Below are 14,207 nucleotides of genomic sequence, written 5' to 3' on the forward strand. Positions count from 1 at the left end.
AATTACAACATTTAAAAAGCAACACCAAATGTATATGGATAGAAAAGTAGTGGAATGTGGGACAAGTGCAAGCAAATGGGACTAGATCAGGAAGGTACCTTGGTCAGTGAGGGCGAGTTGGCTGAAGTGCCTGTTTCTGTGCTGTACAATTCTGTGAATCTTAAAGTTATATTGGCGACTTGCAGTCAGGCTCACATTAACTGGTCCTTTCCAACATGCTACCTCCTTGTGTGACAAATTATGTTATATTTTTATATTTTTTATATTTTAAAGGAGATAAATTGTGTGGGATTTTTAGAGTAGGTCACACACAGATACAAACACTTCAAAAAAGACCTCATTTAAAATGCTGGAGCTCTGCTCCAGCCAGACAGTTCAGGCTCAGAGGACCTTTGCATAAACTTTGAAGATATAAGGACTTCACAAGTAGGTGTTAATTGGACATGCTGTGGAGTAATGGATTTTTGTTTTGGAAAGCAACAGATGAAAGAGCTCGGAAGATTAGGTCTGATGCCGGCAGTCTGTCGAGTGCAGTTGGATGTTCTAAGAGGTTCATGTGGTTTTCTCTGAGTGAGTGAGAGAGAGAGAGAATTCAATTCTACAGTTCAGCAGCAGCAGCTGGAACTGGAACAGGACAAGCCGGCAAACTTGTGGAAAACCCCATTTTGAAGACGAGTTGTTCAGCCTGGTCAAAGACCTTGTGGTCCATACAAGAGGAGATGGCTGGCTGCATAATGTTTCACTTGAAAGAAGGGAAACAGAAAAGGAACTCTGATGACCTGAAAGAAAGAGGTTATCATCTGGAAAACCCCGATGGGGCAAGTTTCTTCGGCAAGACACTGAAGTGGCTGATCAGAAGGGATCATTTGTGGGTGTCCAACAATCAACAAATCTCTCTCTGAAAACTGACAAGAACCTTCCTGAGTGGTAACCTTTTACCTTTCAAGCACCAAAGCCTGGTGAATTCATAAATGTTAAAATTCTGTGCACGGTATAAGAATTGCCTGATACCAGTGAACTTGGAGGAGTGAAAAGTGAGATTACACTGTGAATTAAAGAACTTTTCTGAACTTACACACACATTACATATACGTGCACTTAGAATTAGAAGGGAGTTGTTAATAGTAATAAGTTAAAGTTTGTTTTCATGTTTAAAGATAATTAAAAGCAACTTTTGTTTAAGTAACCATTTTTCTTGGTGAATTTCAATTGTTGCTAGGTTTTGGGGCCCTCTGGGCTCATAACATTTGCTATTAAATAGCATCACCCAATGCTTGAGGATCTGATGAAAATAGAACACATAATCTCAGACTTGAAATTCATTCACTGCCCAGGGAATTGGAGTTGAAGTCCATGGTGCCATAAATGTAACTCCCTCCTGGTGCTTTCAATAGATTAAAGGTTCCTTTATCATCATGTACAGGCAGACCGGATTGTGAATGTCCAGGTTACTTACAAACGGGCCCAAATCACGCATGCACATAATGCACATCATGTCCATAATGTTACCTCACGAATGCTAAATACCTGTTCCGCCTCACATACAAATTCGGCTTATGGACAGACCCAGGCAATGGAACTCGTTTGTAACCTGGTGACTACCTGTATTAAGAACAGTGCAAAATTACACCGAATATGCTTTCGTCTGCTGTAAGGCAGACAGATTCACCATCGGCAGAAATTGCCTGAAGTGCCTCTCAGTCAGAGAAAGAGAAGAAAAAGAGAGTCCCCTCAGAGTCACTGAGTATCCATGGATTCTCCTCCAGGCAGCCCCCGCAGCCACACAGAATCCAGTCCAAACCATTGGCAACTTGAACTTTAGATCCGAACCTTCAACATAATTAGGAAACTCATGGCCATCAGCACCCAGATATTCTCCCATCATGTTCAAGTCATGTCAGGCTGATGGCATGAATTATAAAAGGTTGTGAATGAGACACTCAGGAGTAGCTGTGACACTGGTGTCAAGAAATACACACACAGATATTGGCATGTCACTTCATAACCATTTGTCCTCCACCAGCATTTCAGCGCCATGTTTTAATCACCTTTCTGGATTAAGGGTTTCGATTGCTATGATGGGAACAATGTTATCCATTGCCTTTGAGGTAGGGGGGGGGGGGGAGGTGGAGGGGGGATTTGGATGCCAGTGATGCTCCTTTTCCATGTGGTACTGAACCTGTTTGTCCAGGACAGCTGAGTGCACCAGTTTGACTCTTTAATCACTTCTCTACTTTGTTCATGGTGATAACAGAAAGCTTAAGAGAATGAGTAGAGGTCCCTGAATAGTCATTGCTTTTCACTCTTCAAAAATGTAATAAAAAATGCTGCCCATTTATAACTTTCAATCCATTTACTGTCCAATTAAATCCATTAATAATGTGAGTATACAAAGATGTAAATGATTGGAGCAAATTTGCATTTTTTAATAAGAATAAGTAGCTCTGAAAACCCGGAGCGGATTTCAACTAGTGTGTGCAAAATTGGTTACCCCACTAAAATCTAAAGCAAGTTGCTGAACCTGGGGGGAAAAAAATACCTGATCTATTGTTAAGGTCACAATAGCCTCATCTCCTATCAAATGACTGACTTTGGCAACCTTTCGCAAAACTTAGCCATCTTCTCCACTGCAGGGGTTCAGATTATGAACTCATCCCACATTCTTTAGGGCAGTTGGGAGGAGGAGATGAACAATAAATTCTGGCCTTGCCAACTCCCCTCACATCCCCTGTGAATGAATGAAACCTGGAATCTTTCACCAAATGCAAAACGTAAAAGTCTGCAGACACCCTTGACTGAAGTAGAGACACAATGCTGGAGAAAAAGTGTGCTTTATGTAGCAAATATAAAGGTACATAAGCAATGTTTGGGCACCTGCCTACACCTTGATGATAAGGGCTCAAGCCCAAACATTGATTATGTATCTTTGCTCTATATAAGTATATTGTTTGACCTGCTGAGTTTCTTCAGCATTGTGTTTTTACATCTTTCATCATCTATATTCTTTGGAATCTATATTTAGATTTGAACAAATTACCTCTTGAATAACATGAGCTGAAAGGCACATTCCGACAGCAAATTTCCTGCTTTTGTTTGCTGAGAACTGTTGCTTTTTTGTCCCTCCACACAGGAAAAGCTGCATTTGTTCTGAAAGCCCATATTTCAGATTTCAGCACAGAAACTTGAGTTCACCACAATCGGATATGAGAGCCCTGTAAAAGCTCTGCAACTTGCATGAAATTCAGAAGCGTGTCAGCATTAAATTATCGCATAAAATTCAAAGTAAATGAATGACCTCTTGTGCACTCGAATCTCTGCAAAAACGCACCAAGATGCTGGAGGAACTCAGCCAGACTTGCAGTGCCCATAGGAGTTAAAGATTTATTGCCGACGCTTCGGGCCTGAGCCCTTCTTCAACGAATAAGTGAACTTATTGAACGTTGCAAGGCCAGCTGAATTCCTTCAACATTTCAGTGTGTTTTTACTACAATTACAACATCTGCAGACTTTCACTTGAATCTCTACTTTCTCCTTCCCCTCCAGATGGTCACCAGTTTACTGACGGGTGTACTTGATTCTCTCCTCATTCACTGCCCGACTTTCCTACTGGGATCGCTGTGCCCAGGGCACATCTCACCGCTCAATCATCACCCCGACGAGATTCAACACAGCAGACCACAACAGCTTCCTGCAGTACAGGGGTTCTCCCACTGCTGAGCTAAGCTGTAGGCTCGTCAGTCAGAAACTCTGCAATGTCTAATTAACCTTCAAAGTTATAGCTGTTTGAATGATGACCCAATGTTCAAAAGTATGCAGATCACACTTTTCAATTCCCTGGAACCTAATTTGATTTCAATTCTATCAGCACTTCCCACAAAGATCAAATAAGTAATTGCTATGCTTCTTTTTAAATCTGTTAACTGATTAAATTTATGATTATTTAAAGAATTGATGCATTCAATAAAATTTAATTGTCAATCCTTCCCTTTAATTAAAATGATGAAGGGCCATGGAAAAGACTTCTCACAAAGGCACCATGTGCAAACACTGTGATAACACAAGACAATGTACATAACTTCCAAGTGTGTGAAAAGCAAAGTTAAAATGTTGTTTTTCTCCCAAGGACATTGTGCCTCCCGGTGAATTTATAAAAGATTTCCTAAGTAAAAGGAATGTGTGCATCAGATCTGGGCATTGGTGCTTGATATGCACAGCCATAACTCTCATTGCATGGAGTGTGAGGAATACTGGCACAGGAGGCCAATTTGAACACTTACTTTACACATTATTTATTATTGAATATTTTTTTCTGTATTTGCTGTCAGTTTGTTAACAGCCCTTTCTTTGAATAGAAACCTCTCTTTTCTAATATGTCTTGAGTACAGGTTTTTTTGCACTACCGAGAAGCAGAAATTCTGCCTGGCCCGCAAGAAAAAGAATCTCAGGATTGTATGTAACCCAACACACTAATGGCATCAAGAAGAAAGCATGTCAGCACCTCTACTTCCTCAGGAGCTTGCTGAGGTTTGATATGACATCAGAAATCCTGGCAAATTTCTACATATGTGTGGTGGAAAGTGTGCTGACCGACTACATCACGATCTGGTATGGGACACCAATATCCCTCTAAAAGGTAGTGGACAAAGCCTAGGACATCACAGGAAAACCCTTTCTCACCATCAAGAACATTTATAGGAAACACTGCCATTGGAGGTCAGCAGCAATTATCAAGGATCAACACCACCCAGCACACACTCTGTTCTCACTACTACCATCAGGAAAGAGGAATAGGTGCCACAAGACTCGCATGACCACATTCTGAAATAGCTGTTACCCCTCCACCATCAGTCAGTCTCCTCAACAATAAATTCAATCAGGGACTCAGTTAAGGATTCTTACTTTTGCACTTTATTTTTTCCTCTCTGTATTGCACAGCCAGTTGTTTACATTTCTTTATTTGTTTACATGTGTACATTGTGTACAGTTTTTTTTGGTAATTCTGCCTGGCCCGCAGGAAAAAGAATTTCAGGGTTGAATGTGATGTCATGTATGTACTCTGACAACAAATCTGAACTTCAGAAAAAAACAATACCTGAAAACTCCCGATGGCTCCATGTACACATTTTACAAGATGAAAGTCCTATAAGTCTGCTGGCAAGACTTTGTAGGAGAGGTTCAGGTCTGGAAGAAAGGTCTTCTGATCAAGGGTACATTGGTCATAGGGGTCTCAAAATGATGAGAGGATGTACAAACATGACTTTATCAAAGCAAGTGTACAGGTTAGGAAATATTTTGAAAATCAACTCAGAGGTGCACTGACCGGAGGTTTAGCAAATTAATACCCAAGAGGATCAAATGAATACAAAGTGAATATGTTATGTACAACTAAGCAGGTCTGGAGGAGGTCACTTGGCTAGTTGTGCCTATGTCAGCTCTGCACTTAGTCCCATTCCTTTGGTCATGCTTCATCACTCCACAATATCTCCTGTTCAACTATTCATCCAATTTTTCAATCTCCTATTGGACTGGCTTCCACTACCCCATGAAGGAGTGCTTCACAAGAATGTGATGGGTTAGAAAATCTCCTTTCTCTTTCTTTTGCCAATCATTTTAAATCTATGCCCTCTGGTTACCAATGGTGATCAATGGCAATGGATGGTTAACGTTACTTATGAGTGAAGTACAGTGTGAGCATTGACCAACAAGACAGTGTGCTGGAGTGAGAATAATAAGTATCATTGCTGTGGCACAGTGGAGCAGGAGCAGAACTTTGTCCCATTCTTAAATCATAGGGGTCAATATTTCAAGATCAGCAGAACAAAACAAGATGTGGTTCATTGGTGGTTTAACCTTTTGGGACAGGGCTCACTTTTAAACAAAGCTTTCTAACTAGCCCCACTCATCCAGATGGTGCTCAATTATAACGATAGTGTGTATGGATCCATCTTGTGTTCCCTTGAATACAAATAAAAGGTCAATTAAATTGAGGTGTTCGAGCAACTCAGGAATTTAATTGGGTTGATGGAGAGAAACATTCTCTGCTGGTTTGAGGAATCCTCAATCAGGGACATGATCTAAAAGGCAGGATTGATCATTCAGTCTTGTCTAACACTTAATCCTGCTCTATGCTGCTCAGTCCTGCTCCAGATTTCTTAGCCTAGTGTTCACTGACCAGTTTCAATCTCAAAGAGAAGCTAGAGGGATATCCATGGGTAGAAATAATCAGTTAATGTTTTGGGTCAGAACTCTCTGTCGAGCCTTGTTTCTCTCCACAGATTCTGCCAGACTCACGATGTCCCTCTGGCTTCTCATTGTTTTCTCGATTCCTGCTTTTTATCAATGTGCTTCCCAACACCCCCCCCACCCTGCTTGTTCACAGTTCAGTGAAACATGGAAGTCTGCAAACACTGTGATTATAGTAAAAACACACAGTAAATGCTGGAGGAACTCAGTCAGCCTCGCAGCGTCCATAGGAGGAAAAAATATATTACCAATGTTTTGGGCCTGAACCATTTTTCAAAGTATTAGCTAAAAGCAAGCAGGCGTCAATGAGACACCTGTCTGGTTTTTGTTTATACCTTGAAGGGCTCAGGCTCAAAATGTCAGTGATATATCTTTACCTCCTTTGGATGCTGTGAAACCGACTGGGTTCCTCCAGCATTTACTGTGCGTTTTTAGTTCACAGTTCAACTTGGTCATCAGGAAATGGTGCATTTATTTTTAACCAGATTCAGTCCTTTCTTGGGTTGTGGAAGCATTGTCAATGTCAACCACACCACAAACTGTCCTTAGGTAATGCATTATTAAACAAGATATAATCAATAATGTTCATCTCCCAACAGCTAATTATGTGTAAAATTTATTTTTAAAATTTTAATGAAAATATAATTAAAATTAAATTATCTTGTGCTTTTCTATGTGGAACAGCTGCTTCTTAGTAATTGAAGTCGATCTAAATGTTTTTTAATCCACTGTCTCTGTTCATGTTTGTTTTCCAAAGATTAACGCAATGAGTTCCCTCTCTCCTTCAATAATTAACAATGAGATTCTCACTTTATTATCTTCGTGGATTTAACAAGTGTCTCCAGCATCATTTACTGCTGTTTACAAATGCAGTAGTTTGTTCATTTGAAATTAACATTAATTTAGAAAGCCATTTAACCATTTCCATTGAGACAGATTAACAGAGTGGAATTCATTTTGGCAGAAAAACCCTTACTGAGATAACCACTTTCATTTCGCTCAGGTACACATCAGACCCATTAATCCTGGGACACAGGGACTGGCTGATGATTCATGTCAATAAAAAGCTCGACAAGGAATAACTGCAATCTGTGCCCTTATTGGTCACCAGTTTGTAGCTGAGCAGGGAGGCAGAAACTACAGCCACTCGCCTATCCAAGTCAGGACCTCACCTCTCCTCTAAGCCATGATCTAACCTCGCTCCAAGATTCAAACATATTAACCTCACACAAAGGGCATCACTCTGAGACCATTACATTGCTGGACATGCAGTGATTAAGTGTTCGGCAGCCTTTGGAAAGAGCAGTGTAGAGGGAAGGCTGCACTGTCAGAGGACAGGACAGGACAGGACAGGACAGTTGCTGCTTTGGAATATCACAGGGACAGTAAGAAGGGAATAATAGGAAAGAAATCTAGAATCTGGTTGAGTGGTACCAGAACAACAACATTGCTTTCAATGCCATGAAGACCAAGGAGCTTATCGCTGATGTAACAAACCCAATTGTCCCAGAGACCTATTGTGTCTGCATGTTCCTGCCTGACCGAATTGGGTCTCTTCTTACCTTGACTCTGTTTTGTTCCCCCGGACCAATCCCTCCCCACCTATATCCGGGACACTTCACATCACTTCATCAACTTCCAATTCCCTGAACTTGATTTTTAGTTTCTTTCTAAACAATAGAACCAACCAGTCCTCCTCCACCACCACCCTTTTCTGGCTGGCAGAACTTATCCTCACCTTCAATAACTTATCCTTTGTCTCATCACACTTTCTCCAGGTTAAAGGAGTAGCCATGGGTACCCTTATGGCCCCCAGCTATGCCAGTCTTTTTCTTGGCTTTCTGGAGCAATCCATACTACAAACCTACACAGGCAAGGCCCCTCAATTCTTCCTCTGCTACACTGATGACTACTTTGGTGCTGTCTCATGTACCCATGATGAGGACTTCATCCTCTTTGCTGCCAACTTCCATCCTGACCTTAAATTCACTTGGACCATCTCGAACAACATTCTTCCTCTCCTTGATCTCTCTGTGTCCATCTCAGGAGAGAAACTCTTGACAGACATCTTCTATAAGCACACCAACTTCCACAGCTACCTCGATTACACCTCTTCCTACCCTGTTACACATAAAGATTCCATTCCATTCCCTCAATTCCTCTGTCTCCATCACATCTGCACCCTGGATGAGGACTTCCATACCAGATCATCAGAGATGTCCTCCTTCTTCAAATAACGTGGCTTTCCCTCTACTACCATCAGTTCAGAACTCACCCACATAGCCTCCATTACCTGCACATCTGCCCTGGCCCCCTCCTCCCCCACGCGCAGCAAGGGCAGGATTCCTCTCGTTCTCACCTACCACCCCACCATCCTCCCTATCCAACACATCCTTCTCTGCATGATCCCACCATGAAACACCTATTCCCCTCTCCGCCTTCCATGTGGACCACTCCCTCCGTGACTCCTTTGTCCACTCCTCCCTCCCCACCAATCATCCCCTTGAGGCCTATCACTGTGACCATAGGAGATGCTCCACTTGCATCCACACCTCCTCCCTTAGCACCATTTGGGGCCCCAAACTATCCTTCCAAGTGAAGCAACATTTCACTTGTGAATCTGCAGGGGTCATCTACTGCATCCAGTGCTCCCACTATGGTCTCCTCTACATTGAAAAAACTGGATGCACACTGGGTGATCAGTTTGTTGAACACCTCGGCTCTGTCCACTGCAATAGCATGGATCTCCCTGTGGCCATCCATTTCAATTCTCCACCCCATTCCCTTGCTGACACGTCTGTCCATGGTCTCATGTACTTGCAGTCTGAGACCACCCATAAATTGGAGGAACAACACTGCATCTTCTGACTGGGCACCCTCCAACTGAATGGCATTAAGATCAACTTCTCTGGCTTTCGTTAACCCCACTCCTTGCTTCCCCCATCATCTCTCCATTCCTTCTCCTTTCGCACAGACATGATAAATTCTACCTAATCCCTCATTAACACCTTTTGTTGGTCTGGATTCCTCCCCATTGTTTGAATTCTGAGACTTTCTGATCTATCCGGCTTCTGCCTTTTCTGATTTTTCCTTGAAGCAGGACTCAGGTCGGCGATATATCTTTGTCTCCTATAGATGCTGAAAAGACCAGGTGAATTCCTCCAGTATTTCTATGTGTTTACTACAATCACAGTGCCTGAAGTCTATTGTGTTTCACTGAGAACCTTCAAGTTCCTGGGAGCTTACATTTTAGAAAACCTCTCCTGGAGCCAGCACACAGAAGCAACCATGAGAAGGCTTATCAACCCCTCTACTTTCTAAGGAGTCTGAGGAAATTTGCCATGTCATCGTATACTCTATCAGGTGCACTGTGGAAAGTACACTGACTGGTTACATCCTGCCTAGCTTGGGAATTTGACTGCCCAGGTACACATCTCAAATCAAAACAAGAATAATTAATATTCAATTATCCTTGTGTGAAAAAGGTGACTGAGCAGTAGTGTGCAGATGCCACACATTCACTTCATTTCTCATTAACTTATTAGGAAAGATGCACTTGCCATGTTCTCAAGAATTGGTGCCCATTTCTTCTGCTTGATGCAGAGTTTATTAAACACAATTCAAATTCCTAATTTCTCACCTCAAGTCCAAAGAAATGGGAAGAAGTCCTTCAGACCATAAGAGCCATTCTATCCATAAACATTGTGCAAGCTCCCTACATCTAAGTGGAGCTTTGCAAAGAATGTCCCAACTCCAATCTTTGCAACACCATCAGAAACAGGCCACCTCAGCCCCTCTAGTCTGATTTGAACCATTTCTCTGCCTAGTCTCACTGACCAGCACCTAGTCCATAGCCCTCCATTCCTCTCCCATCCATGTACCTGTCCAAATTCTTCTTAAATGTTAAAATTGAGCCTGCATTTACCACTTCAGCTGGAAGTTCGTTCCACTCTCTATGTGAAGGTTCCCCTAAACTTTTTCCTTTTCACCCTTAACCCATGTCTTCTGGTTTGTATCTCACCTACCTACAATGGAAGCAACTACTTATATTTACTCTGTCTATCCCCCTCATAATTTTAAATACCTCTATGAAATCTCCCCTCATTCTTTTAAGCTTTAGGGAATAAAGTTCTAACCTGTTTAATCTTTCCCTCTAACTCAGTTCCTGAAGTCTGAACCATATCCTAGTAAATCTTCTCTGCACTCTTTCTATCTTATTGTTATCTTTCCTGTAGTTAGGTGACCTAAACTGCACACAATACTCCAAATTTGGCCTTACCAATGTCTTATACAACTTTAACATCCCAAACTCCTGTACTCTATACTTATAGATTTATGAAGGCCAATATACCAAAAGCTCTCTTTACAACCCAATTCACCTGTGACGCCACTTTTAAGGAATTATGTATCTGTATTCCCAGATCCCTCTGATCTACTGCACTCCTCAAAGCCTTACCATTTACCATGTACGTCCTTTCTTGGTTTGTCCTTTATTAAATTCCATCTTCAGCTCATTTTTCTAGCTGGTCCAGATCCCTCTGCAAGTTTTTAAAACCTTCTCTGTCCGCAACACCTCCAATCTTAATATCATCTGCAAACTTTCTGATCCAATTTACCACATTATCATCTAGATCACTGATATACATAACAAACTACAATAGTCCCAGTACCGATCCCTGAGGCACATCACTAGTCACAGGCCTCCAATCTGAGAAGCAATCATCCATCACTACTCTATGGCTTCTCCTGTCCAGCCATTGTCAAGTCCAATTAACTACTTCACCACAAATACCTAGTATCTGAGCCTTCCTGACTAACCTCCCCCATGCAGCACCCTGTCAAAGGCCTTACTAAAGTCCATGTAGACAACATCCACGGGCTTTTGTTCATCAACCTTCCTGATAACCTCCTCAAAAATCTCTGGAAGATTGGTTAAGCATGACCTATCATGCACAGCTATGTTGATTATCCTGAATCAGTCTCTGACGATCCAAATAATTATACATCTGATCTCTTAGAACACTTTCAAATAATTTATCTACCACATCAGGCTCACTGGCCCATCATTTCCAGGGTTACTTCGGAGCCTTTTTTAAACATTGGAACAATTTGAGCTACACTCCAATCCTCTGGCACCACATCCATGGCTAAGGATATTTTAAATATTTCTGCCAGAGCCCCTGCAATTTCCACACTAGCTTCCCTCAATGTTTTTATATAAAAAGAACGAAGATAAAATAAAAAGAAAAGCCTCCTATTAATCCCTCCACCCCACCCTCTACCAACAAACTCAAAAAAAAGAAAGAAAAAAGAAAAGAAACGGGATAAGAGAACCACAACAGGAGAACTTCACTTTCTGATACCTTTAAGTGTGTGTGTGTGTGAATATATGAATATATATAGATATTAATCTTCGTCCGCAAAGCCAAGCCAAAGAAGATATATAGATATGGAGACCTATAAGAGAAAGGGAATGTTTGAGATTCATTTAGATTTTAATACCAATGTTTATAAATATGTGCTCCATATTTTCCAAAATATATATTTGTATCTTAAACTATAAGTAATTTTCTCAAGTGAAATACAATTCCTAACTTCTGCATGCCATCTATCCATTTCTAAATCAATATCAGACTTCCAAGTTCTAGCAATACATTTTCTAGCTATTGCCAAAGCAATCTGAACAAATTTTACTTGATACATAATCAGTTTTAATTTAGGTTTAATCCCTCTAATATCTCCCAGTAAAAATAACATTGGATCCTGTGGGAATCTTACTCCAGTTATTCGTTCTAATAAATTATCCATTTCAAGCCAAAAAACTTTAATTCTGGAACACTGTCAAGTTGAATATTAATTTCAAAAACTTTCCTGAACACATATGACAAACTCCAAGCTATCCAGCCCTTTTGAAGTATGGGAGTCCCAGTCAATATGTGGAAAATTTAAATCTCCTACTATCATAAGTTTATGTTTCCTGCAGCTGTCTTGCTATATCTCTACAAATTTGCTCCTCCAATTCTCTCTGACTATTGGGTGGTCTATAATACAACCCCCATGAGTGTGGTCGTACTTTTTCTGTTCCTCAGCTCCACCCATATAGCGTCAGTAGACCAGCACTCTGGTCTGTCCTGCCTGAGCACAGCTGTGATATTTTCCCTGACAAGCAATGCCACTCCTCCCCCTTTCAACCCCCAGTCCCCTCCCCCACCAGCATTCTATCGCTTCTAAAGCAATGGCAGCTTGGAACATTGAACTGTCAGTTGTACCCCCCTTGCAACCAAGTTTCACTAATGGCCACAATGTTGTAATTCCACGTGTTCAATACTCAAAACTGCATCCTTTCCAACTTGATGTTATTCCTACAGCTGGGTGACCAATGACCAGCGTGGTTTCACCAATGTCTTGTAAAATGGCATCCATGCTCCTGTGCAATTTAAAAAAAATTTTGCTTGATGGAATTATTTTATACAAATTCTTAGAAGCCCCTTATTAGCACAGAGAGAATCCACAAACTCCTACCTTTGGCAATATATGTCACTTCTTGCATTCCCGCCCGTTTCCCAAGGTCATATGTACAAAATGAAGGGAGGGAAGTTTCGGGGAGACATCACAGAGAGTTGTGGGTGTCTGGAATGCCTTGCCAGAGATGGTGGCGGAGGCTGGAATGTTAGGGGCATTTAAAAGACCCTTAGGCAGGGACATGGATGGAAGGAAAATATAGGATTACAGGATAGGGAAGGTTTAGTATTTTTTTGCTAAGGAATATATTGGACAGCACAACATCAAGGACTGAAGGGCCTATACTGTGCTGTAGTGTTCTATGTTCCATGCTGTCAGTGATTGGAAGGGAAGATCTAACCTTAATTCACCTTGACTGACTGCTTTCTTGAGCTTCCCATACAAGGTACTGTAAGAATGGTGCGAAAGTCCATGTTCTTTGCCATGAGCTGTGTGCTGAGCAGAGCTGTGGCAGTAGGGTTGATGTTACTGGCATTGTGTCCAGAGACCTGAATGGGGAGTCCCTGCTGGGGAAGATTCAGTTCAATCTGCATTTGAATGCTGCGGTGAATTTTCTGTAAAAAGCCAACTTCCAAGAAGGAAATCTGGCATCTTTGCCCATGCCTGGCTTCACAAGGCTCTCTGATCAGGAGGCAATTAGAGACCAGATTCCCTCCATATATCACTTAGAATCTTTTTCACTTCAGGGAAGGTGAATGTGTCCCTCAGAGAAAAAAATTCCACCTCTTCTATCAGATCTTTGGTGGTGGGTCTCAAAGCCATTTGATGGAAGGCTTAACGTGTTGGTGAAGCTAGAAATAGGAGAATAATGTAGCTTAACACATGGCTGAAGACATGGTGCAGGAAGGAGGGCTTCAGGTTTCTGGATCATTGGGCTCTCTTTCAGGGAAGGGGACACATGTTCCAACAGCACTGTTTGCATCTAAATTGGAGGGGGACTAATATCCTTGCAGGAAGGTTTGCTAGTGTTGCTCTGGTGGATTTAAGCAAGATTTGGAGGGGGAGGGGAATCAGAGTGCCAGAGCAGATAGAGGAGTGGAGGAGGGAAAAGATGATGTGAAAACTACATGCACTTTTAGAAGTCAATAGGTTGTACATGGTGGAAATGTCCTCAGCTGCATCTATTTCAATGCAAGGAGTATTGTAGGAAATTTACATTTTAAATGTAGATATATAGCATGATGACGGGCCCTCCCGTCAGTTGCCACCCCATTACACCCAATTAACCATCAGGTCTGTATGTTTTGGAGGGTGGGAGAAAACAGGAGAGTCCAGAGAAAACCCACACAGACAGAGGGAGAACATTTAAAGTCCTTACAGATGATGGCAGATTCGAACCTAGGTTTTTGGTGATCCAACAGAGTTGCACTATCCGCTACACTAACTGTGCTGCCTCAACCACAACTGTTGTCGTGAATTACTGTACAACTTCAATTTATCCA

At 41.7% G+C, this 14,207-nt stretch overlaps 1 protein-coding gene across 10 annotated transcripts in view; it reads right to left on the minus strand.

The window, feature by feature from the left end:
- Positions 1-14,207, minus strand: part of tox2 (TOX high mobility group box family member 2) — a 292,247-nt gene that overhangs the window by 85,958 nt on the left and 192,082 nt on the right. Inside the window, exon 1 of one of the 10 annotated variants that reach the window (XM_069884523.1) lies at positions 5,093-5,175. The exons of the other annotated variants lie outside the window; for them this stretch is intronic. The gene's annotated coding sequence lies outside the window, so the exon portion shown is untranslated. Of the gene's footprint in view, positions 1-5,092; positions 5,176-14,207 lie in introns of those variants that run through there. 10 annotated transcript variants of the gene reach the window in all.

Source organism: Narcine bancroftii, chromosome 6 (genome assembly GCF_036971445.1).
Source record: "Narcine bancroftii isolate sNarBan1 chromosome 6, sNarBan1.hap1, whole genome shotgun sequence".
Classification (NCBI taxonomy): Eukaryota; Metazoa; Chordata; class Chondrichthyes; order Torpediniformes; family Narcinidae; genus Narcine; species Narcine bancroftii.